Raw genomic sequence first — 22,948 nt, forward strand, 5'->3', positions numbered from 1 at the left:
ACAACACAAAATAAAGAGAAGCCAGGATTTCTTACTACAGATGAAAAAGAAAAATAATATACATAGACAATAAAATGTATTCAACATCATTAGCAATTGTACTCAACCAATCACCAGGAATTGATTGGCTAAAATCTGGGAGATTGATAGCATCAAGAATTGACTAGAATGAGCAGGAACTGGGAACTGTCACATGCTGCTTGAAGGGAGCATATATTGTCGGAATCACTTTGGACACTGAACCGAATGGACGCCCCCACCCCTGTAACCAAGCAGTTCTGTTTCTAGGTATGTGCGCCAAGAGTCATGTTTCAGAACACTCATTCTTTTCATTATTTGTAATAGTCCAGAAAGACAAATCACTCAAATGCCTATCAACAATAAACTGGTACTAATCTTGCAGACATCATATTGGGCTAAGGAAACTGCCAGTTATTTAGTTAGCTTTCAGCTTTCGTTTCTTTTCTTCTCTGCTATGCAATGAATGCATGCTCTCAGAGGGATTCAAACATGCTCTGCTTAGCTACCTGCTGCTTGCTAGGCACTGTCAATGGCGGCAGTAGAGGAAGACGGCAAGGCTGGAACAGCAGGAAGGGACCTGACTTTGCTGTGGCATCAGTTTCCAGGTTTCCCTCCAGCCCAGGAAAAGCCTCCTGCGATTCCCTTGAAGGCCTGAGCTGCAGCTTTGCAGCAGCTGTCTCCACCATCTCCTCCACTTGAAACAAACCAACGTCCTCCCCCAGTTTCCCCAGTCTTGGATGTGGTGATAGCATCCTGAGGTTTTGACCTCAGTGATATCTTTTTGTTGTTGTTGCTGTTCTACTTTCTTTTTTTTGTTTTAATTTTGATGATCTTTACATACTTGATTAGGGCGCAAAGGGTCAAGGGCTACAGGAAAGTAGGTAAGACCATTGTGTCCACATTCTCTTTTTCCTTCCTGTATCTGGGGGAAGAGGAAAGACAAAGGGAGAAGCCACACCCACCCTCCCAACCATCCCAGGTCCCCAATGTGGGGTATGCTCTGAGAACACTGCTCAAGTGGTTTCAGTAGTTCAACTGTTCTGAATTGCTGTCAGTGTCGCCGTTCCAAGCACAATGAAATCTCTTCAGAATCAACTGGCTGAAATATCCACCCTAGAGACTCCGTTTGCCCAGGTATTCACTGCCAACTCTTGGCTGGGCCAGTTGATCAACTTGTTCTGTCCTCTGTTGTGGTATCAGGAGTCCTCAGAGGTTCCAATGTACTACCATATCCTCCATGTGCACCTGGATATGCTGTCCACTGCTCTGTCTGGGCCACTGAGGAGGCTCAGTTTGACACATGCACTCCACAGTCAGACCATGGAATCTGCACTTCTCTTCATGGTTGGGGTTCTGACTCCGGCAGTTCAATTGGGGGGATCCCCAAAGAAACTTTGTCTAAAATAATCCCAGACCAGATTCTCTGGTGTGCTCGCCAGTACAATGTCCAGCACAGTCCGTCGCCCCTATCAGCTTATGCATATGCTGGTGGTTGCAATTGCTGGGTCAGTTCTGCCTCCAGCCCCATCTTCTACACAAACCAATGGGTGTTTGTGCCTATACCAATCCTGCCCACACAAACTTGGCCATGTAAACCAGGCCTGCCCCTGCCCTGTTTTCCATGCTTTCCAGTCTGTCCCACATCCCATTCAGTTCATAATTGTCGATGGGCACTGAAGCCTAGTTCAATCCAACCAGTCCCACTATCCATCCCATACACCTGCCGACGGGTACCACTATGTCTAGCCATGCCTGCCCAAGTCCTGGTTCTCATGCTCCCCAGACAGAATGGCATCCCAGGAGGGAGGTGTCCATTGTTCCCTCCTGGGCCCACTCTCATTTCTGGATGATGCACTCTCCAGATAGTTCTGCAGTTTGGCTTGACAGAATTAGCCCCCTGTGCCAGCATCTGCTAGCTGATGCTGCAGCAGAGCCCACCAAGCCATACCCACTCTGGCCTATACTTGCACCAGTATGAACAGTCAGCCCAGCCTGGCTCTTTTCCCTGGTCCAGTCCAATGATATCTTTATAACTCTCCTTCTCAGTTATCTAATACCCAGTTAGCAATTCATTATCTTACATGATATTCTGTTAAAATAACTGCTGTGGCTTAAATAACTCGATGTTACCCAACATGAAATGATTCCATGAGGAATGCACAAACAGATTGGAGTTCTGTTTGCCTCATAAATAAACAAAAGTTTAAAAATTTAAATGTAAAATCTTAATATATATAAAAATAAAGGGGCTGACACTGTGGCTCAAAGGCTAGTGTTCTGCCTGAAGTACCTGTGTCTCTATGAGCACCAGTTCTAGTCCTGACTACTCTACCTCTAATCCAATTCCTAGCTTATGGTCTGGGAAAGCAGCAGAGAATGACTCAAGCCCTTGGGGCCCCTGAACCTACCTGGGAGACCTGGAGGAAGCTCCTGGCTCCTGGAGTTGCAAAAGTTTGGGGGTGGGGTGAACCAGCAGATGGACGATCTATCTCTGTTCTCTTCTTTCTACAAATCTGCCTTTCAAATGATTTTTTTTGGGCCCGGCAGCGTGGCCTAGTGGCTAAAGTCCTTGCCCTGAACACGCCCCGGGATCCCATATGGGCGCCGGTTCTAATCCCAGCAGCTGCACTTCCCATCCAGCTCCCTGTTTGGAGCCTGGGAAAACAATCAAGAACGGCCCAAAGCCTTAGGTTCCTGCACCCGCGTGGGAGACCTGAAAGAGGTTCCAGGTTCCTGGCTTTGGATCGGCGCAGCACCGGCCGTTGCGGCTTGGGGAGTGAAACATCGGATGGAAGATCTTCCTCTCTGTCTCTCCTCCTCTATGTATATCCACCTTTCCAATAAAAATAAATAAATCTTTTAAAAAATGATTTTTTTCTTTTTAGATATGTTTATTTTTATTGGGAAGGTAGATCTATAGAGAGAAGGAGAGGCAAAGAGCAAAATCTTCCACCTACTAGTTCACTCCCCATTACAAATAGCCCATGTTTCTTACTAGAGTGAAAAGTAGATATCCAAACCCCCCCTCCCACCAAAAAGTTGAGATGTAGGGTTGACCTAGGTGAGAGTGCTGTCCCAGCAATATAATTTTGGCTGGATCCGTGCACGGTCTTTAATGTTTTGAGGGTCAGATTCGTTAGAGAAGAAACGTCCACGAGCCGTTCCAGTACATATAAACTTAAATGTATATTAAACATCAAGCACAAAAGAATGGCGAAAAGTAAATGTAGAGAAGCGAGAGCAAGATTCTCAAGCATACCATACATCACCGGAGTGAAGGGGAGAACTCTGCACAGCATCCCCCTTAACTCACGGGAAAGTTATAGAGAAGCAAGAGCAAAGATTCCCAGGCATTCTGTACATCACCCGAGTGAAGGGGAGAACTCAGCACATCATCCCCTTCGACATCACGGGGTCGTTTCAGTCATTCTCTGCAACCGCAGCACCCTCCCGGGAGAGAGGAGAGGGCTCTCTCACTGAGGGGTTTTTAGGCCAATTCGGACAAAGGTGGCTTAATGCCCAAAGTTTACATACCTCAGCTGGTGGCGTGACCTCGCCTGGGTCCGGGCCAACGAGCCGGGCAGTGATGTGCGCCAGTGTGTTATCTTTTCTCAAAACATACAGACTTTGTTCTCCTCCCGGCACTGGCCAGGTGCCTGAAGAAGAGGCCTGCCAGCGCATACAGGGTGAATTTGGGGTCATGGCCGAAGCCTACCCCAAGCCTTATAAGAAAAATTCTCCCTTTTACTTTTTTTTTTAAAGATTTATTTGTTTTTCATTACAAAGTCAGATATACAGAGAGGAGGAGAGACAGAGAGGAAGATCTTCCATCCGATGATTCACTCCCCAAGTGAGTGCAATGGCTGGTGCTACACGGATCCGTAGCCAGGAACCTGGAACCTCTTCCAGGTCTCCCACGTGGGTGCAGGGTCCCAAAGCTTTGGGCTATCCTCGACTGCTTTCCCAGGCCCCAAGCAGGGAGCATGATGGGAAGTGGAGCTGCCTGGATTAGAACTGGCACCCATATGGGATCCCGGTGCGTTCAAGGTGAGGACTTTAGCCACTACGCCACGCCATCAGGCCCAAACTCTCCCTTTTACAAGTGCCTGGGGGACCCCTGGAGAATCTGCTGGTGGCTCTGAAGATTCCCTGGAGCTAGGCAAGAATGCATGGTGTGCATGGCAACTTCTCGGTCGCGGTCGCTGTCCACCACCCTCCTCAAGGCTCACAGGCTTGTGCTTAGGAGCCTGCACTGTGGAGTCTCACAGCCCAGGCTGGGTATGCACTTCATTTCAGATGCAGTGAAGGTCTTAAAGGTTCCTGGGAGAAGGTGATGTACCCCCAGAGCCTTACTGATTTGTTCTTGAGCCTAAATGAGGAGCAGTTGATCAGATTCTGCTGGAGCAGATTCTAGTTCTGCTCCTGACAACCTCAGGAACATGGCCCAGCTTGGCATTTTTGTACCCTGTTTTCTCATAAAACCTGGAAAGAACACTTGCCCTGCCATCCTCACAGTACCATTGTAGGGCCCAGATACAGTGAGAAGGTACTGGTGTCAGACTAGCTCAAGGGCCCACTGCCTGGTGCTCTTCACAAACCAAATTACATACCCTGATGTTTGCAAGAGGAGAGAGTTTGCATGACCAAGCAGAAAAGGAGGTGGTGTTTCTTCTCTAAACTACCTCTCCTTTTAGGTCAATGAAGGGTTTTATATAGGCATAATAGCAGACACTGGGGAAATTCTGGAGAGGACGTGGGCTCTAGTCCTCCTGCCCTGGCTTCTGCCTGTGGACATGTGGACCTTGAAGTATATTGTGCTCATGAGGTATAAGATGGTATCACACACATTTCCAACAGGAACTTTACTCAGGGGGAAGAAACACCAACTTACAAGTGGCCAGTGATCGAAAGAGGGCTGAGAAACTAGTTTTCCTGTGGCGTTTCTAACCTGGTAGGATCCTCTTATAGTTCTATGTGTTAAAAAGCCTAACAATGCTATAAAAGGTGGTTGGACATTCACAGTATAACCAGTTTTAGACTTCACATGAGCTACAGGTGCAAACATTTGTCAAATATTTATATAAACGGAGGGCATTGTCCATAGTCCCTGTACAGGGATTTGTCATAAATCCTACCTCACGTTGGCGATTGAAAAAAAGTGATATGCAAATATGCAAATATGGAACAAATGAGATTTTTTAAAAAGAAAGCAAAGGAATGAAATTCACAGATAGAAAACAGACTGGAGAGTCAACAGCACGTTTTTATGTGGTTGATCACTGTTGTAAAGTCTTGTAGATTCTCCAGAGGGCTCTGTAGAGAAGAGTTCTGCATGCACGCAGCCAGGATGTGGCCCTGGGGCTCAGGGCTTGGGCTCCAGGCTCTGCAGGTCTAGTTCCTCTGGCTAACAGCTGTTCATCCATAACCACGCTTGTCTCTCTGCTTTCTCTTCCCTGCGAACATACTCTCATTTGGGCTGATGTAACTGATCTTGCTGTAGCTGCTATAGAATCATGTTGTAATCTATCATTGAAAATGGTGTCTTTTACTTGTCTGAAATTAGTATACACCACAGTCTACAGAGTGTGAATAATATAACCAAATTCCTTCCCTCACCTAGACACAGCCTTCATCATTAGACATCATTAGACACAAATCCTTTCCACCGATATTTCTGTCAAACGACCTATCAAAAAGAAGGGTGAGAAAGGGCTGTAATCTATTCCCCTAACCTTCTAATTTAGCACCAACTCTAGACAGGCAGGAAGAATTTTAACTATCTTTGTTGCAGTGCTCTTGGCCAGGTTTTACCTCTTAATCATTTTTGTACTCCCAGGTGTATGATTTTAATATATAATCAATTTTGTTTGAAAAAAACTTGGAATACTTTCAGCACAGGGAAAGTATTATATTAACATAACCAATGCTAATGATTTCATACATAGGGCAGGAGATGAAGCCAATAGATCTCACACAGCTTCAAAAGAACTTGGATTGCCTATTTGAATTCAGAGCTGAATTATCAACAGAGATAATAACTAAAACTGCACCAGAGTTTTTCTCTGTCAATGAAAGATATTGTGTTGAATTCATTAGAACTTGAGTTATCAAACAGCAGCTTGTATCTGGGGAAAAGAATGAGTTTACTGATCACATGAAAACCGGTGTGACACAAGCTAGGTCACATTTTCAGCATCACAGCCTGAAGCCATCAAGAGTATTAATAAATGTATGTGTACTTGGTAAAATCATAAGCTTACATCTAGTGACATAATCATTAGGCTCATCAAAGCTTCCTCTTTTCAGCAGAGTAAATGTTCTCGGTGTGACAACTGGGCCCAGCTCCCTGCTTGTGGCCTGGGAAAGCAATAGAGGATGGCCCAAAGCTTTGGGACCCTGTACCTGCATATGAGACCTGAAGGAGTCTCCTGGCTCCTGGCATTGGATCAGCTTAGCTCTGGCCATTGCAACCATTTGGGGAGTGAACCAGTGGACAAAGGATCTTTCTGTCTCTCCTCTCTGTAAATCTGCCTTTCCAATAAAAAGAAATGCAATCTTTATTTAAGAAAAACTGAAGGGGGGAAGGTTAAGAGGAAAGAGAAAAAAGAGCAATCAGTCTGTCCATGTTCATGGCAATACTGTTAGGATTTTGATGGGGATTGAGTTGGCTCTAAATTTCAACTGGGAGTGAACTGACATTTTTATGTTATTGAATCTTCCAGCCCATAAACATGCTGTAAATTCTTCCGTTTATTTAGGTCACCTTTAATATCTCTCAGGGAGGTTTTTTTCAGTTCTATGTCCATGGGTCTCTTATGCCTTGTACTAGATTTACTCTTAAAGCATCTCGTGGATTTCTTGTCCAGTTTGTATAATATCTTTATGGACTGGTTTTGCTGTTTATTGTAGCACTACAGAAACTCAAATGGTATTTTGTTGTCTCCAGTAACATCTAGTGCAATTTTTACTTATAGAAAAACATATTTGTTTTATTGTAATGATTTCATTTTGGAAAGTTTTTAACACTAGAATTTCCTAATGAAATTTTAAATATGGGATAATAGTCTTACAGAACATCAGACCTAGAAGAGTCTTTGGAGGAGAAATTGGATTACAAAAAAATAAAGATATATGCACAAATACACAGAATCATTTTTGCCAATGATTTAGAGGGAGGTAAACCTGGTTTCCTGAAGTTTATCCAGCAGCCATTGACTCGTCTAGAAGGATCCATGACATGACATCTTTGCACGATGGCGCTGTGGTGTAGCGCGTTAATCAGGCTGCCTGCAACTCCAGCAACCCATATGAGTGCCAGTTTGTGTCTTGGTTGTTCTGCTTCTCATCTAGCTCCATAATAGCACACTTAAGAAAGCAGCAGAAGATGACACAAGTGTTTAGGTCCCAGACACCCATCTGGGAGACCTGGACTGAGTTCCCAGCTCTTGTCTTTGCTGGGACCTACTTCAGTTATTTTGGGCATCGGAGGAGTGAACTAGCAAATGGGTACATGCTATCTCTCTAACTTCCTCTGCTTTTCAAATAAATTTTTCTTTTAAATAGTAAATAAATTGACAGCTGAGCATACTGTCTCATGTTTAATTTTCTCTGTGCATCCCTATCACATTTAGCATAAACCAGGCTCATTGCAGTGGTCCGACTGTTGCCCCTGCATTTCTCTCCTTTCTCATTCATGCTTACACCATGCAGGGTACCATGGGTTTTATTCCTCATCCAAACCAGGTTCTCTCTAGCCTCTAGCCTCATGTGACATATTCTTTCAGGTGGAACTCTTCCCTCTCCTTCAGAGCTCTTCTCAAAAATTGTAATAGCATAAGAGTTTGTTTTCTTGTCAACAGTATCCCTTGACTACTCCCCCTGTGACTAGTCTTGAGAGAAGGCACTCTCTGTTTTCCATACCAATGTGTACCGAGTACTGGGCATGTGATAGGGGCTGAATAAGGTTCTTTGAAAAGCTGGTGGAACGTGGAATTAGATTACGGCACAAGCAGTTTTGAAATGCATGCATAATTTTTTAACAACATTTGTTTTCCATAAGCTTTGTCAAGACCCTCCCCCCACATTCATGGAATTCGAAGTTTTTCCACCAAGACAAACTTAGCATTGAATTCCATTTTCACAGACTTTCTGAAATACTCATGTATTTTCAGAATGTATGATACAATGCATACTATCATATGCAACACTAATTTTTTTTCTTGCCAATCAGCTTCCCTCACTCACACACAAACAACCACATACCTTTGAAAAAAATTCACAGTACCTTCTTCCAGCTCAACTTAGATGTGCACACTCCAATCATGAGAAAAAGGCTGCTGAGGATGCGCACAAAGGGAAAATAGCTCTTTTGCTCTAAGAATTCGGAAGATGGCCGCAATTGTGGGTAGGGAAGAATGCTCAGGAGTGATGTGGGACCACCATCTCCTCAGTGGAGGTTAGGGAGAGTTTACAGCCAGGACTTTAGGCAGCTGGGGAAGTGAGCAACTCAAGCGCCATCAGTGAGTGTCCTGCACCTTCCACCTTCCTGTGTTTATTCTCCAGAGAGGCCAGTGGCTCTGTGTGTGTGTGTGTGTGTGTGTGTGTGTGTGTAGGGTGTGGAAATAGATGGAGTCTGTACCTGCTTCCTGATGAGGAGCGGAAAGGAGGCAAGGCCAGAGTGGCCAGCGCTGGGGCTAAATGGTGGGACCAGGCAGCTGCAGTGCACCTGGGGCCCTGGCAGGGACAGTGAGGAGGCCTGAGCCAGCGGCCAGCAGGATGTAGAGGGGCTGCTCCAGGAGCTAGTGAGGACCACACAGAGTTCCTGGCGGCAAGGAGAGTGTTTCATCTCTGCAGAAGCCGCTGAGGATTGATGCCCTCTACTAAAGCTGAGAGGAGCCCATGCGCAGAAGCCCTGCTCTGAGGCAGCGTGGTTGTTTGTCCTTATTTTTAATTTATTTATAAATAAAAAGCAAACAGGGAGACAGAGAGAGAGGGAAAGAGACTCTTCCCTCCTCTCATTCACTTCACACATTCCCACAGGAGCCAGGGACTCCCACCTGGGTGTCAGGGACCCTGCTACTTGAACCATCACTGTTGCATGTAAGGGTGCACATGAGCAGAAGCTGGAATCTGATCTAGGGTACAGGTACCCCAATCTCTGTACCAAGGTATAATGGTGTGAACCAACATAGAGGTATAATGATTCTTTTTCTGAAAACCTTAAAATTTAGAGGGGGATTTCCTTTCCTAGAAGAAGGAGGGAGGAGATAAGTACTGGACTGACTAATCAGATCTGAAATGAATAAGTTGTCCTTTCTTTGGCTAGAGAGCATAAGAACTCAAAGAAGCTCATCAAAATCCTATGAAAATGAGAACATTTCTATTTTCATTTGGCTTGCTTGTGCTCATGGCTTGAAATGGTCATTCAGACTATAGCTAAATGAATGCCTAATGCCTTAGGAAGCAGGTCCTGGGATTCCTGGAAGCCCACCTCCCACAAACAACTCTTGTGACATGGATTTCCTGACCGCTAAGGTGATTGGAGAGACACCTGTGAGTTGTTTTTATTTGTTTTGTTGAATTTCTAATACGTTCGCTGTATTGTATCAAGCATTTTGAATTTGAGAAGTGTGCCATGCATCCGAGTCAAACGTCTCCAAAAAGCCTTATGTAGTGGTCTTGTGGGAACCTCACATATTTCTTCATACCTGATAGCCTTCTTCCAGGGTTTTTATCTTCCTTGATCAGTTCGGGCTCTTCCTGGAGAGCCCTTTGAATTTTCTCTTTAAAATTTTCATTTTTTTAAAAAAAATGATGTTGGTGTTGGGAGAAATGTTGATGTCTTAGAAGTGGGGACAGTGCCGAAGACACGCCGTTCAGCCTGGCTCCTAGCCTGGCTGGTCTGACCACAGAGGCACCATGTATCCATACACAAGGGGTGGGGGAGGAAGGGGGGTACATGGGACTCAGCCCTCAACAGTCCCTGGTCCAGGTGGGCCACTGTCTTCACATGGCCTCTCTACCTGTTTCTCTATGGCCCTTAAGGTAAGAGTGATTTTTGCATCTGTAAATGACTAAAGTGAAACAAAAAGAATACCATGTTGAGGTATGTGAAAATTCTACGAACTTCACATTTCAGAATCCATAAGCAAAATTTTCATGGGGAGAACCACTTCCATTCATGTCCCTGCTGCCTTGAACTATTTGGGCACAGTGGCAGCAGATTTGAGCTGGTAACAAATATTACAATGGACTACATGGCTTTTTTTTTAAAAGATATATTTATTGGAAAGACAAATTTACAAAGAGAAGAATAAATAGAGAGAAAAATCTTCCATCTACTAGTTCACACTCAAGTGGCTGCAACAGCCAGAACTGATCTGAAGACATGAGTCAGGAACTTCTGTGACTCCCATCGGGTGCAGGGAGCCTTAGGCCATCCTCAACTGCCTTATCAGGCCATAAGCAGGGAGCTGGGTGGGAAGTAGAACAGCCAGGACATGAACTGGCACCCATATGGGATCCTGGCACTTGCTAGGTGAGGATTTAGCCCTGGAGCCATCATGCTGTGTGCCCAATGCACAGCTTTCAAAGCCTTAAATAGGAGAGTATTTCAAACAATTCATGGAAGATGCTTATTATGAAAATACCATGCATGGATTTCAAACATTGAGCCAGAATAACATTATCCTTTTTCTTGGTTAATCTTGTTAGACTATGCTGATTTTAGTATTTTTATTTTACTTATTTAAGAGGGATTATATACAGAAAGCTTCTATGTGCTGGTTCACTCCTCAAGTGTACTCAACTGCCAGGCCTGTACTAGATGGATGCTGGGAGATGGGAACTCCACCTGGATCCCCCATGCAATGTCAGAAACACATGCTGACTCCCAGGGTATGCATTAGCGAGACACTAGATCCAGGAGCGAAGCTAGGATTCAAATCCAGGCAATACCTTATGAATGCTGTCATATCAATTGGTGTCTTAGGTCAAAATCCCTCCCCTAAATTTACCTTTCATTTTGTTTTCCACACTTTTTAAAGTATCCTTCTATGTATTCTTTGGTCCTTTTCAAGTAAAATTTATTAGCCCTATTTTACCTGGGGAAGGAAAGAAAAGAGTGGCTCCTACATTATTCCTACATTAGAAGATTTTGGTGAAGATTATAGTTGGTCTTAGCCAAAAGGCTGAGAAGTAATTTTGGTGATGATTAAGTGAGCAATAAAGACTGTACCCAAAATCTACAGGTGCTTAAAAGGTGATTTTTTTTTTAGGGGGGTGCCCAGCATGGTAGTCTAGCAGATAAAGTTCTCTCTTTGAACATGCCGGGATCCCATATGGGCACCAGTTCTAATCCTGGCAGCCTTGCTTCCCATCCAGCTCCCTGCTTGTGGCCTGGGAAAGCAGTCGAGGACGGCCCAAAGCCTTGGGACCCTGCACCTGCATGGGAGATCTGGAAGAGGCTCCGGGCTGCTGACTTAGGATCAGCTCAGCTCCAGCTATTGTATCTACTTGGGGAGTTAATCAACAGACAGAAAATCTTCCTCTCTGTATATTTGACTTTCCAATAAAAAAATGTTTAAAAAGTGATTTTCTTCACCCAATTTTGATAGTTGAACTTTTTCACTTTCCCTTCAATGGTTATTTTCTCTCCTAGTATCACCTGAGAGCGTAGTACAGACAATTTGCATAGTTAGATGCAGCAGCTTAAATGTACTCCATGTTCTTAGAAATCTTTTGTCAGGGGGCTGGTGTGGTGGTGTCGTAGACTAATCCTGTTCATGTGACTCCAGTATTTCATATGGGTGCCAGCTTGAGTCCCTGCTGCTCTACTCCTATCTGGCTCTCTGCTTATGGCTAGGAAAGCAGCAGAGGAGTGTCAAGTCCTTGGACCCCTGCATCCATGTGAGAGACCCAGAAGAATTTCCTGGCTTCTTGCGCCATGTTAGCTCAGCTCTGACCGTTGTGGCTACCTGGAAAGTGAACCAGCAGATGGGAGATCTGTCACTTTCTCGTCTCTATAAAATCTGCCATTCAAATAAAAAAGAAACAGAAAAAAAAAAGGAAGGAAGAGAAAAATCTTTCACCCAAGAACGTCCTAAGAATGCACAAAGACTCGTTTCCACCTGCATGCCTGCCAGTTCATTTGACAAACCTCTAATATACAGCCTAGAAATGGCACAGCTGGGTCTAACAGTTCACATGTTTGTTGAGCAGAGCACAGCAGGGCTGGGTGGGGAGTGGGGAAGTTGAGAATGCCCACAGACTACCACAGACCCAGGGGATGGGGCTTACAGAGAATCCCACCTTTCTTTTCCCAGAGACCCAAAATTCTGAGTCCTCGTGGCTGTGACTGCCCTGTGTCAGCTACATCTGTGTTCATTTGGCCACTAGAGAGCACTTTGAGACTAACAGAGCCGGGTCTGTGCTCCTATACCCTCCTGCAGCTCTGTGTGTGTGCGTGTGTGTGTGTGTGTGTGTGCGTGTGCGTGTGTGTGAGAGAGAGAGAGAATGTGTGTGTGTGTGTGTGTGTGTGTGTGTGTGTGTAGTCACTATGCCATATAGCTACTAGCGGCCGCTTGCAAAGGGCCAGCTGGGCTGATGGATGTGTTTTGCGAAGCTTAGTGACCTGTGCTCGTGATAATGAAGTATTCTGAAACCCAGATCACATGTTATTCTGTCACTGTGGTTTTCTGCCTCTGGTGACATCACCTAATTTGTACTGCTTTGCTGCGTATTTCCAAGGCGAGCATTTTAGCCAGGGTCCAGGTTTTCCTTATTGCTCCTACTCTTTGCTGTCAGATTGAATTTCTCTCAAAGAGAAAATATTGCTGGATATTGATTCCAGTACACGAGATAATTTCAGGTTCTCACTCTGCCGTTCATCCAGAGCCCTGTTTAAAATCTTGAAGAGGTTTTTTCCAAGGCTAAGAGGCTCAGTTCAAAAGAATAGTTCTTAAATGTGTTTAAAAGACCCTTGGCTACATTTTCTGAGGTTTCATCAGCAGTTTGCACTGATACACTTTCCATTGTTATTACAACTGAACCATATCATGGGGAGTTGTACCAGCAAGACCATCAAGCTTTCTAAAAAGCTGTAAAGCTTTGATGTTTTCTGGCCTGTTTCTTATTGTGCTCTTAAAAATGTTCAGCGTCAGCTGAGCCAAAATGTGTACCTCTGAAGGCATATGCAGTGAAAAACCTCTTTAAGCAACTCGGTTACCGCTGCAATATTGGTACTTGCAGCAGGAAGACACGCAGAGGGTGGTGTGCATTGGGAATGAGCAATACTGACCTTCAGCTGGGCTCTGGCCCATCAGCACCGGGGTCAGCCTGTGGACATAGAAGACAGATCTGCTTCCCTGACCACCACTGATGAGCGCTTCCCCACGCCATTCCATCCTCTTGTTATTGTTTGTATCAAAGAGAAATCGAAGACATCCTTTCTAGTCCTGATTCCTAAACTGATGGAGGCATTTACAAGGAAAGGTTTTCAGATTTCTTTGATGTTTTTTTTTAAACCCTAAATAATTTCTCCTTCTTTTGAATGACACTTGACTTTCAAGTAAAGAATATTTTTGCATGTGAAATGTCAGTCTGCCTAATAACAACCTGCTTCACGTGCCACCAAGAGCACTAACAGAGTTTGCCACCATTTTGTATAAAATGAAGTTGTTTCCTCAGTATGGGCGCCTGAACCTTCGAAGCCAGCTAGACCAGTGGCAGACTGTACAAACAAAATGGATTGCTTCCTAATGAACCTGCACTCCACATTGTAAACTTGCTACACCTTCCGCCAACACTTGCCATTTGTGCTGTGACATGAGAATCGCAAGAGAGCAAATAGGCTATTAACAAAGACTTGCAAGAAAAGTACTTGTCTGGGCTTCACAGGGAGCCGTGAATATGAAAACATAAAGGAGTGGAAGGCAAGATAAGGAGTTTACATGGGGTGGGGTGAGTGCATTGCGGTGGAGGTACTGTGAGTTTCCAGCAGCCAGACTTCGCTATCAGTCTCAAAGCCAGATTCAGCCTCCTTCTCCGTTCCTGGAGGGCACCCTGCATGCTCTTGTTGCTTTATTTCATGTGATGCTTTGTGCGTGAGTGACATGATAGTAGGATTTTATATCAAAGGTAGTGTTAGCCCTGGAATTTCAACAAGGATTGCATTAAATAATACAATGCAGAAAGATAACACACATGTTTATGTATATGTATTTATTTGACTGAAACACTCTGATTCTTGGGGGCTATGATTGTGCTAAGGAGGGGAAAAGGGTCTTTTCAAAATTTGTGTTAGGACCTGGTACAGTAGTGTAGTGGCTAAAGTCCTCACCTTGTATCCACGTGGATCCCATATGGGCACTGGTTTGTGTCCCAGCTGCTCCACTTCCCATCCAGCTCCCTGCTTGTGGCCTGGGAAGGCAGTCGAGGATGGCCCAGAGCCTTGGGACCCTGTAAGAAGCTCCTGGCTTCTGGCTTCAGCTCAACTCAGATGTGGCCATTGCAGGTACTTGGGGAATGAACCAGCAGATAGAAAATCCTTCTCTCTGTCTCTCCTCTCTGTAATCCTGATTTTTAAAATAATAATAAAAAAAAGAAATAAAAAATTTGCGTTAAAAGTGTCTTGGGGAAAAAAAACAGTGCACTTTGTACCTGAGTAAACTTATCATTTAATTTTGTTTTCCACGAACTTTTTGAAATTCCCCTACTTTAACATTTAATACTTACCAAATGCAAAGAAATAGCACTCTTCCTTTCTGGGCTTTATTTCAGAAAATCATGCAGATTTGTTCAGTTGGAATTGTTTCCATGAGTTATGCAGGGCCACCAGGAAAGCGGCTTCTTCCGTTCCAGGTGGAGATGCAAAGGATGCAATCTGTCCACGTCTTTGGATCCATACTTACTGGAGCTCGTCTATCTTGAGATACAATCTCACCTATTGCATTATTCTCTAAAAAGAAACAGGGTAGAGATACACTGCATCTAAGACCAACACCTTTGGAAGGGCAGAAATGACTTCTGAGGTAGAAGGTAGATACACCAAAAAAGGGCCCTGACACAGGGGGCGACGATGGGCCCCCTGTCCTGCTCCCTGGTAGTGGTGGCTGACTGTGATCAGCCACCGCTTGGGTCATGGACACCGAGAGAGGGCATGAGTGGCGCGGCATGCAGGAAATCTAAGTAGCCTGGCTATGTGAACTGGAACAAGCTGCGTAATCTTTCTGAACTGCTATTTCCTCATCTATAAAGAGAGGGGGCTGGACTCAGTGATTGCCAAGGTCACTTACAGCTCTGTAAATCCTGTGTTTTTAACCACTGCTCAGTTGCTAAAAGAAGAGCTTCTTTCTGGTTTCTGGACTAAAGTGCGCAGGGTGTATTTGTCACATTCTGACTTTCTACTCTAATGAATCTGGGTTTATTCCTTCCCAAAACGGCTGGGCTCTGGGAGCCCTTGGTGTGATTCTAACACTGTGTAGATATTGATTTTTTTTCTTACAAGATAGCTTTTTTATAGTAGCCACCAAACTATTACATTTCTCTCTGGTTCTCTTAGGGGCGATTTCACCAGTGTTCATGCACTCCCTTTGTTTGATATCTGACTCAGTCCAGGGCTAACTTGAAGAGGCATTCCTAAAACCAAAGCATCATTAAATCCTTGCATCATCCTTGGAGTGTCTGCCAAACTCGACAGCAGACAGAAGTTGGCCAAACATGTGGCCTTTGGAAGTCTCTGGCCTTGTTGAGTCATGTTGCACTCCAGGAGTTGGCACGGTGGTATAGTGCGCTAATATTCCACCTGAAGCTCCAACATCCCTGTAGGTACCAGTTCATGTCTCAGTTGCTCCAGTTCCTGATCCTGTTTCCTGCTTGTGACCTGGGAAGGCAACGGAGGATGATCCAAGACCTTGAGTCCCTGCAGCCACATGGAAGACCTGGAAGAAGCTCCTGCTTCCCAGCTTTAGATCAGCCCAGTTCTGGCCATTGCAGCCATCTGGGGAGTGAAACAGAGGATAGAAAATCTCTCTCTCTCTCACCTACTCTCTGGAATACTGACTTTCAAGTTAAGCGAATAGATCTTAAAAAAAAAAAAAAGCCAAAAACCAACAGATTTCTCATTATGAACAGGTATTCAGATGGGATAAGCTTCCTTCCTTACTGTGTTTATTCGTATCTCTACTGCTTGGCATTAAGGACAAATGGGCACTGTGAGTACAGGAACACAGGAATTAGTTTCAACACATGCACACACACACACAGTGAGCCGTAAGATGAAAATATTAATTTGATGCTTGCCTTCTTATGGAGAAATATACACCCAGTGAGCTTGCCAGTTAGCTCCGGAAGGGTACAACATGTCAAGCAGGTTGTGATAGCCATCAACTTCCAAACACAGGTGAACAGTGGCTTTGGTGGACACTGACTGCCAAGCATTCCCCCTCTGCCCCACCAGTTAAAATACCCAGACAACCCAAGTGGGTATTCTGAAGTCAATAAAGAATTCCTGAGTCTGGCTGTAATCCCTTGCTGATTACCCCACTGTGGTGACCCTTGAGCAGAGGATATAATTAATGATGTTGTTACTATTTCTATAAACCTAGCAATCGGATCAGTCCTATTCAGGCAGGCTCTTTCACAGAACCAGACTAAGTGACTGTTCCACACGAGGCATTATCTTTCCTTGTACAACGTTGAAAGCTTACATGCTGCTTCACAAATCTGAATTTTTAAAAGTCAGAATGATTGGCACATGGTAACTTACACAGAAATATAAAGTGCTACAAGAAAATTGCTCATTTCTCTCAGATTTACATTTTATGTATTTTTTTTCTCTTTTAAGAAGTGATAAGGCATGTAATTTCCATCAACTTCAACAAGCTACATATGAAAGAGGCTGCAAGTTCAGCTCTGTGGAGGGAGAAGTGAGTTGTGCAGAGAGCCTGCCCTGCTGCCTTTGTCCAAGTCCCTGTCGGGGCTCATTTTGGAAGCCAAGACTGAGATTCTAAGCATGGGATCCTCACAGTTAAAAACAAGTCTGTCTGCCCTTGTTTTCCAGACCTGCTAGCGTCAACGTCCCAGTAAAGTTCTCTTCTCTGGGTTTCAGAAGCCTCAGGGAGAAAGGAGGCGATGAGACAGCTGTGGCCAGAGTTCATGCGCACAGACTTCTCTTTCCAGGACTGGAGGATCCAAGCAATTTCCATAAAGTAATTATTTTCTATTAATCCATTCATTTAGTCAATACATGCTTACCATTGTTTAATAGCAAAGTACTCTTACATATGCTGACGTGACATTTCCTTACTAGCTTTCATTATAATTTTCTAACATGTCTAATGATAAGGATAATTGGCAGCCTCAACTTGACAGAAAACAAAAAACAAAACAAAAAAAACTATTTAGGAATCCTGATTTTGTTTGTTAAGAGTATTCATTGTATATAGAAAAATATTTGAGAAGTAGAGATGCACACACAGCTAGAGATGGGGAGACATGAGTAACAGAGACAAAGCTCTCGTCCATTGGTCTACCTTCAGAGGGTCCTGGGGCAGAGGCCAGGGTCAGAGCCAGAAACGGGACACAATTCAGGTCTCCAAGAAAGGCGGCAGGAACACACTTACTAGAGCCATGCCATCTGCTTCCTAAAGTTTGTGTTAGTGGAAACATGGAGTCAGGAGCCAGGACTCAGGAAGCTAACTGTGATGTGGGATACAGGCCCTGCGGTGGAGGATGCGGGCAGCTTGTATGAGCACTCCTGTACTTGTCTGCAGCTTGCATGCCTTTCGCTGAACACAAAAATACTAACCTCATGCTCTAATATACCTGTAAAAACACATGTATATGCGTACTTGACATTATTTTTTTCCTGGAATTTTATTGACTTGTCTGTGGTTTAATAGACACCCCCGTTATCCACTTACTTAAGGTTTAAATAGGGGGTTCGTGTTAGAGTGGGTTAAGCTGCAACACCAGCTTCCCATATTGGCGTGCCAGTTCAAGTCCCTACTAACGCTGCTAGGAAAGCAGCAGAAGATAATCCAAGTGCTTGGGCCCTTGGTAACCAACTAGGATACCCAGATGAAGTTCCTGGCTCCTGGCTCTGGCATTGCTGTTAATGGTCTTTGGGGAATAAACTGGGACTTGGCTGTGGCTCTGAAGGTTGAGCTACTGCCTGCAGTGCCTGCATTCCATATAGGCACCTGTTTGAATCCTGGTTGCTCCATTTCTGCTCTAGCTCTCTGCTAACATGATTGGGAAACTGTTGGACTCCTGCACCCAAGTAAGCTCTTGGCTCCTTACTTCAGCGTGGCCTAACTCCAGACATTTGCAAGCATCTGAGAAGTGAATCAGCAGATGGAAGATCTTTGTCTCTCGCCTCACCCTCACATTTCACTTTTCAAATTAGTAAAAATAAATCTTAAAGAAAAATTCAGTCACCCTTCTAGTTTGAACTAAAGGATGGAAACATAAAAACTATTCCTTTGAAAAACATTAAAGATACTTTCCCTCTAAATTGCATCTGTTATGCTATGAAAATAAATTTTTGTCCTTGATAACTAAAACAAAGAGCAGAGAAGAAAGATGTTCCAATAGGCAACTTAGAATAACATTTATTGGGCCCGGCGGCGTGGCCTAGCGGCTAAAGTCCTCGCCTTGAATGCACCGGGATCCCATATGGGCGCCGGTTCTAATCCTGGCAGCCCTGCTTCCCATCAAACTCCCTGTTTATGGCCTGAGAAAGCATTTGAGGAGAGCCAAAGCCTTAGAACTCTGCACCTGTGTGGGGTCCTGTAAGAAATTCCTGGATCCTGGCTTCGGATCGGCATAGCATCAGCTTTACACTTGGGGAGTAAATCATCAGACGGAAGATCTCCCTCTCTATCTCTCCTCCTCTCTGTATATCTGACTTTCCAATAAAAATAAATAAATCTTTTAAAAAAATACTAACATTTATTATTTTAACTGGGCAGGTAACCAAGCTCCTTTATTCTGCATGTCTTCTGTTGGGGCAAGAACTGGTTTATCTTGTTCATTGTGACATTTTGTAGCCTTGCACACACTGGGGAATTTTGAAGTGGTTCAGTGAATGAAAGTTGTTGATTTCATTGAGACCTCAAGAATGTAAAGTGCCTTCTGCCGGTCAGTTTAGTTGCAAGTAGACTTAGGATTGGTTCCAAGTCAGGTCTGACTCCAAGGCTTGTGTGTGTGTGTGTGCATGTCCCCGAGTTGGCCTTGATGTACCCAGTGGCCACTCTTGATTCCCAGTATTGGTTCCTCCAGTCAGTACTCCCATCCTCTCTCCACTCTGAGAAGGTGGGGAAAAATTGTAGGTGGTACGCTGATAGGGCAGAAAACCACAAATGTCCCAGAAGGATCTTACCAGACCCCTGTCTTTTAAATTTGGATCTCCGCTGTCTTAACACTCTGAATATTTTCCATGTTATGCTAGAACAGCGAGAAGAAACACACAGGCTAGGAGACATAGGTGCCAAGGCCAAGCCTGTGAAAATAATCCTTGCAAACACATTTACAGGGCATCCCACCCACATCCCCATGAAGGAAACATGATACAGTAATGGCTGAAGCCACAGTAAGCCACTGTAGCTGTGGCAGGTAAAGATCCTCAATTATAAATAAAAAATACAAGGTATTAATGAGACATTTAATACCCGCAGTCACACTTACAGAGCTACAAAGTGTTAATGAGCAAGATACACCCCAATTTTTCTTTTCTTTTTTTTTTTTTTTTTGTCCGTTAGCCAGCTGGTTTTGCTGTTAGTATAGAATATTCGAAACCTGGGCCCGGCGGCGTGGCCTAGCGGCTAAAGTCCTCGCCTTGAAAGCCCCGGGATCCCATATGGGCGCCGGTTCTAATCCCGGCAGCTCCACTTCCCATCCAGCTCCCTGCTTGTGGCCTGGGAAAGCAGTTGAGGACGGCCCAATGCATTGGGACACTGCACCCGCATGGGAGACCCGGAAGAGGTTCCAGGTTCCTGGCTTCGGATCGGCGCGCATTGTCCCGTTGTGGCTCACTTGGGGAGTGAATCATCGGACGGAACATCTTCCTCTCTGTCTCTCCTCCTCTGTGTATATCTGGCTGTAATAAAATGAATAAATCTTTAAAAAAAAAAAAAAGAATATTCGAAACCTTAAGTTGTGAAACCACGAACCCGAAGGATTCCTGGGTTGTGAATGATGCCGTCTTTAAGATGAAGGACTTCCAGTGAAATGCAAGCACGTTCAGGTAATGTGTTGCAGCAAACAGGCTCTTGAATTTATTGTAGAGGAGAGTGTGTGCACTGACCAAAATGGAGAACGATGAGAAGTAACTAAATTATGTATGACAGTCTTCACAGAGTGGAGGAAGGAAGCAAGCTTAATGAGGTTGTGGTTGGAGGACCAGCAGCAATAGGTGATGTATTGGTGGGAGGCTGGCCATAAGAGAAATGGATCTAAGAAGACTCAAAGACTACAGATGAGTGTGACAAGGACAAGCAGTGGATTTGGGAGGGGAAGAGAAACCAGGGGCTTAGGATTTAATGCATTTTAGTGGCAACAAGACAGCCATGTCAAGTCAACTTGACATTAAAAACCATCATCATAATCTATGTAGCTCTTTCAAGTTTGACTCTGATCAAGGCAAAAAAAATTATGGTTAACGATGAAATATTTTCTCCCTTTGCTTTCCCGGCATCTACCAAGGCAGTACATAATTTAATTATTGAATCTACAGGCTGGACCACGGAGATGAAGAACGATATGTCTGCTGCAGTGAGAAATTAGATAGAACTGCCTGCTTATTCTCATCATTCTTCCCCCGTTAGGCTAAATTAATACAGTTAGCAAGCTTTTGTTTGGATTAGCAGTTCAGACCTGGGATGTGCAGAATTCATGGTTATTACAGTAGCTGTTATTTATGGAGCGCTGACAGCATGCTCAAGTTCCACACGCAGAACAGAAGCAGCATTCCAGCAGGACCTAGACGTCTAGACTAAGATCTACAAAGTCAGATTCCGTGCCTCAGGGCACCTGACCTCATCCAGCAGGCTTTCCTATCGAATTGTTTTTCTATTCTTTTCAGTAATGGGACCAACAAGTGCAGTTTCAGTGGGCAGACATCACCAGGGGACTTGAATATGAAGAGGGCTGTGTGAGTAGTCCAGGGAGGGGGCTGAGCAGCAGGGGCAGCTTTCAGCAAACACCTGGGACTCTTTCACGTAGTTGGAGTAGAAACTGTAAGCTGGTCAAGCAGAACACAAATGCAAATACAGCTTTTCAGGCACGTGTGCCGGCAGGAATGCCCTTATCCCCTTCCCCTCATCTCACCCTGTCTTCAGTAGCAAACTATGAAGCTATTCCTGGTCAAGGGTCCCCACAGGACTCATTCCAGAGAACAAAACCAGCTTAGTTGGGAGTACTGGGGGAAGCACCATATTAAGACTACTTGGGGATACAGGCATCTCCCATCAGAACATCTGGGGTCTAGGTGTCAGTCTTCTGGCTTAGGAACCAGCTTCCTTCTAACACACACACTGAGAGGCAGCAGATGAGAAGTCAAGTACTGGGGCTCCACTACCCACATAAGGAGACACTGATGCAGTTCCCGTCCCCTGGTCTCGGCCTGGCCCAGCCCTCGCTGGGCTGGGCATCTGCCTGATGGACCAACACATGGAAAATCTACTGTTTTTCTGCTCTTCCACCCTACCTTTCAGAGAAATAAAAAATAGTAAGGGCTCAGTGCGGTAGCCTAGCGGTTGAAGTCCTGGCCTTGCACATGCCAGGATCCCACTTGGGCACCATTTCTAATCCCGGCAGCCCCACTTCCCATCCAGCTCCCTGCTTGTGGCCTGCGAAAACAGTCGAGGACGGCCCAAAGCTTTGGGACCCTGCACCCGTGTGGGAGACCCCGAGAGGGTCTGGAATCCTGGCTTTGGATTGTCACAGCTCTGGCTGTTGCGGCGGCTTGCGGAGTGGATCAACGACAGAAGATCTTTCTATCTGACTTTCTAATAAAAATAAAATAAATGCTTAAAAAAGTTAGTAAATTCAAAAACAGACTCCATTAAGTTCCTCGGCACCAGATTTGTTTGTTTTGAAATCACATAAGACAGTAGCCTTCCATAGTTGAGGTTAGCTCTGGACTGAGATCAGCAACACCGGACCTCCCCAGAAGGGGTCAAAAAGTGGCAATTTCCCCAAACCCAACTCTTCCCCCCACCCCCCGCTTCCTATGTGGCGCTGCACACTTTCCTCCCCCACCTGCTCCCAAGAAAAGGAGATGGCCACCCGTCAGAGAGAGGAAAGTCGTTTGTACCAAGCGGGACAGTGGCCTGCGCGCGCCAAGGTCCCAGCGAATCCCGGGCCACCGGAGGCGCCAACCTAGCCCGGCAGAGTGGCCGGCCGACCCGCCTCCTTCCGGCCGGCCGGCGGCCCCGCCTCCTGCCCCGACTTCCTTTCTCCGGTCGCGGGCGCTGGGCTGCGGGCAGACGAGCAGCGGCCTGGAGGCTGGCGGACGAGGAGCAGAGTGCGGGCCGGGGGCCGGCTGTGTGGGTACGCGGCCCCACGCGCCACATGGCGCCACCGGGGTGCGGTGCGGCTGTGGAGCTGGCGGCCGCGGAGTCCCGAGGATCCCCCCGCCCGGGGTGCACGCTTCCCAATGCTTAAACGAGGGCGGGCAGGGAGCGCACGTGTCCCCCGCGTTCGCTCAAGGTTCTTTACCCCGAGTGCGCGTGGCATCGGCGGGACTCGCTCTGTTCTTGTGGTCCAGGGGACGGGGTCGTGGGGGAGGGAGGAGGAATTCGTTTCGCTTCTTGGCACCCACGTGTGTGGAGGGGAATGCAGGTTGATCCCTGAGTCGGAGTTGGTGGGGCGGCGAGCAGCGTGGGTGACTTAAGATGGAGCTTTCCTGAACTGAGCTCCGAGTTCC

The 22,948-nt window shown here is 45.5% G+C and overlaps 1 protein-coding gene across 4 annotated transcripts in view; it reads left to right on the forward strand.

The window, feature by feature from the left end:
* DCTD (dCMP deaminase) overlaps nt 1-22,948 on the forward strand; it is a 130,752-nt gene that overhangs the window by 73,233 nt on the left and 34,571 nt on the right. Inside the window, exon 1 of one of the 4 annotated variants that reach the window (XM_058669956.1) lies at nt 22,474-22,568. The exons of 2 other annotated variants lie outside the window; for them this stretch is intronic. The gene's annotated coding sequence lies outside the window, so the exon portion shown is untranslated. Of the gene's footprint in view, nt 1-22,473; nt 22,573-22,948 lie in introns of those variants that run through there. One more of the 4 variants, XM_058669955.1, reaches the window with a different exon arrangement.

Source organism: Ochotona princeps, chromosome 11, assembly GCF_030435755.1.
Source record: "Ochotona princeps isolate mOchPri1 chromosome 11, mOchPri1.hap1, whole genome shotgun sequence".
NCBI lineage: Eukaryota > Metazoa > Chordata > Mammalia > Lagomorpha > Ochotonidae > Ochotona > Ochotona princeps.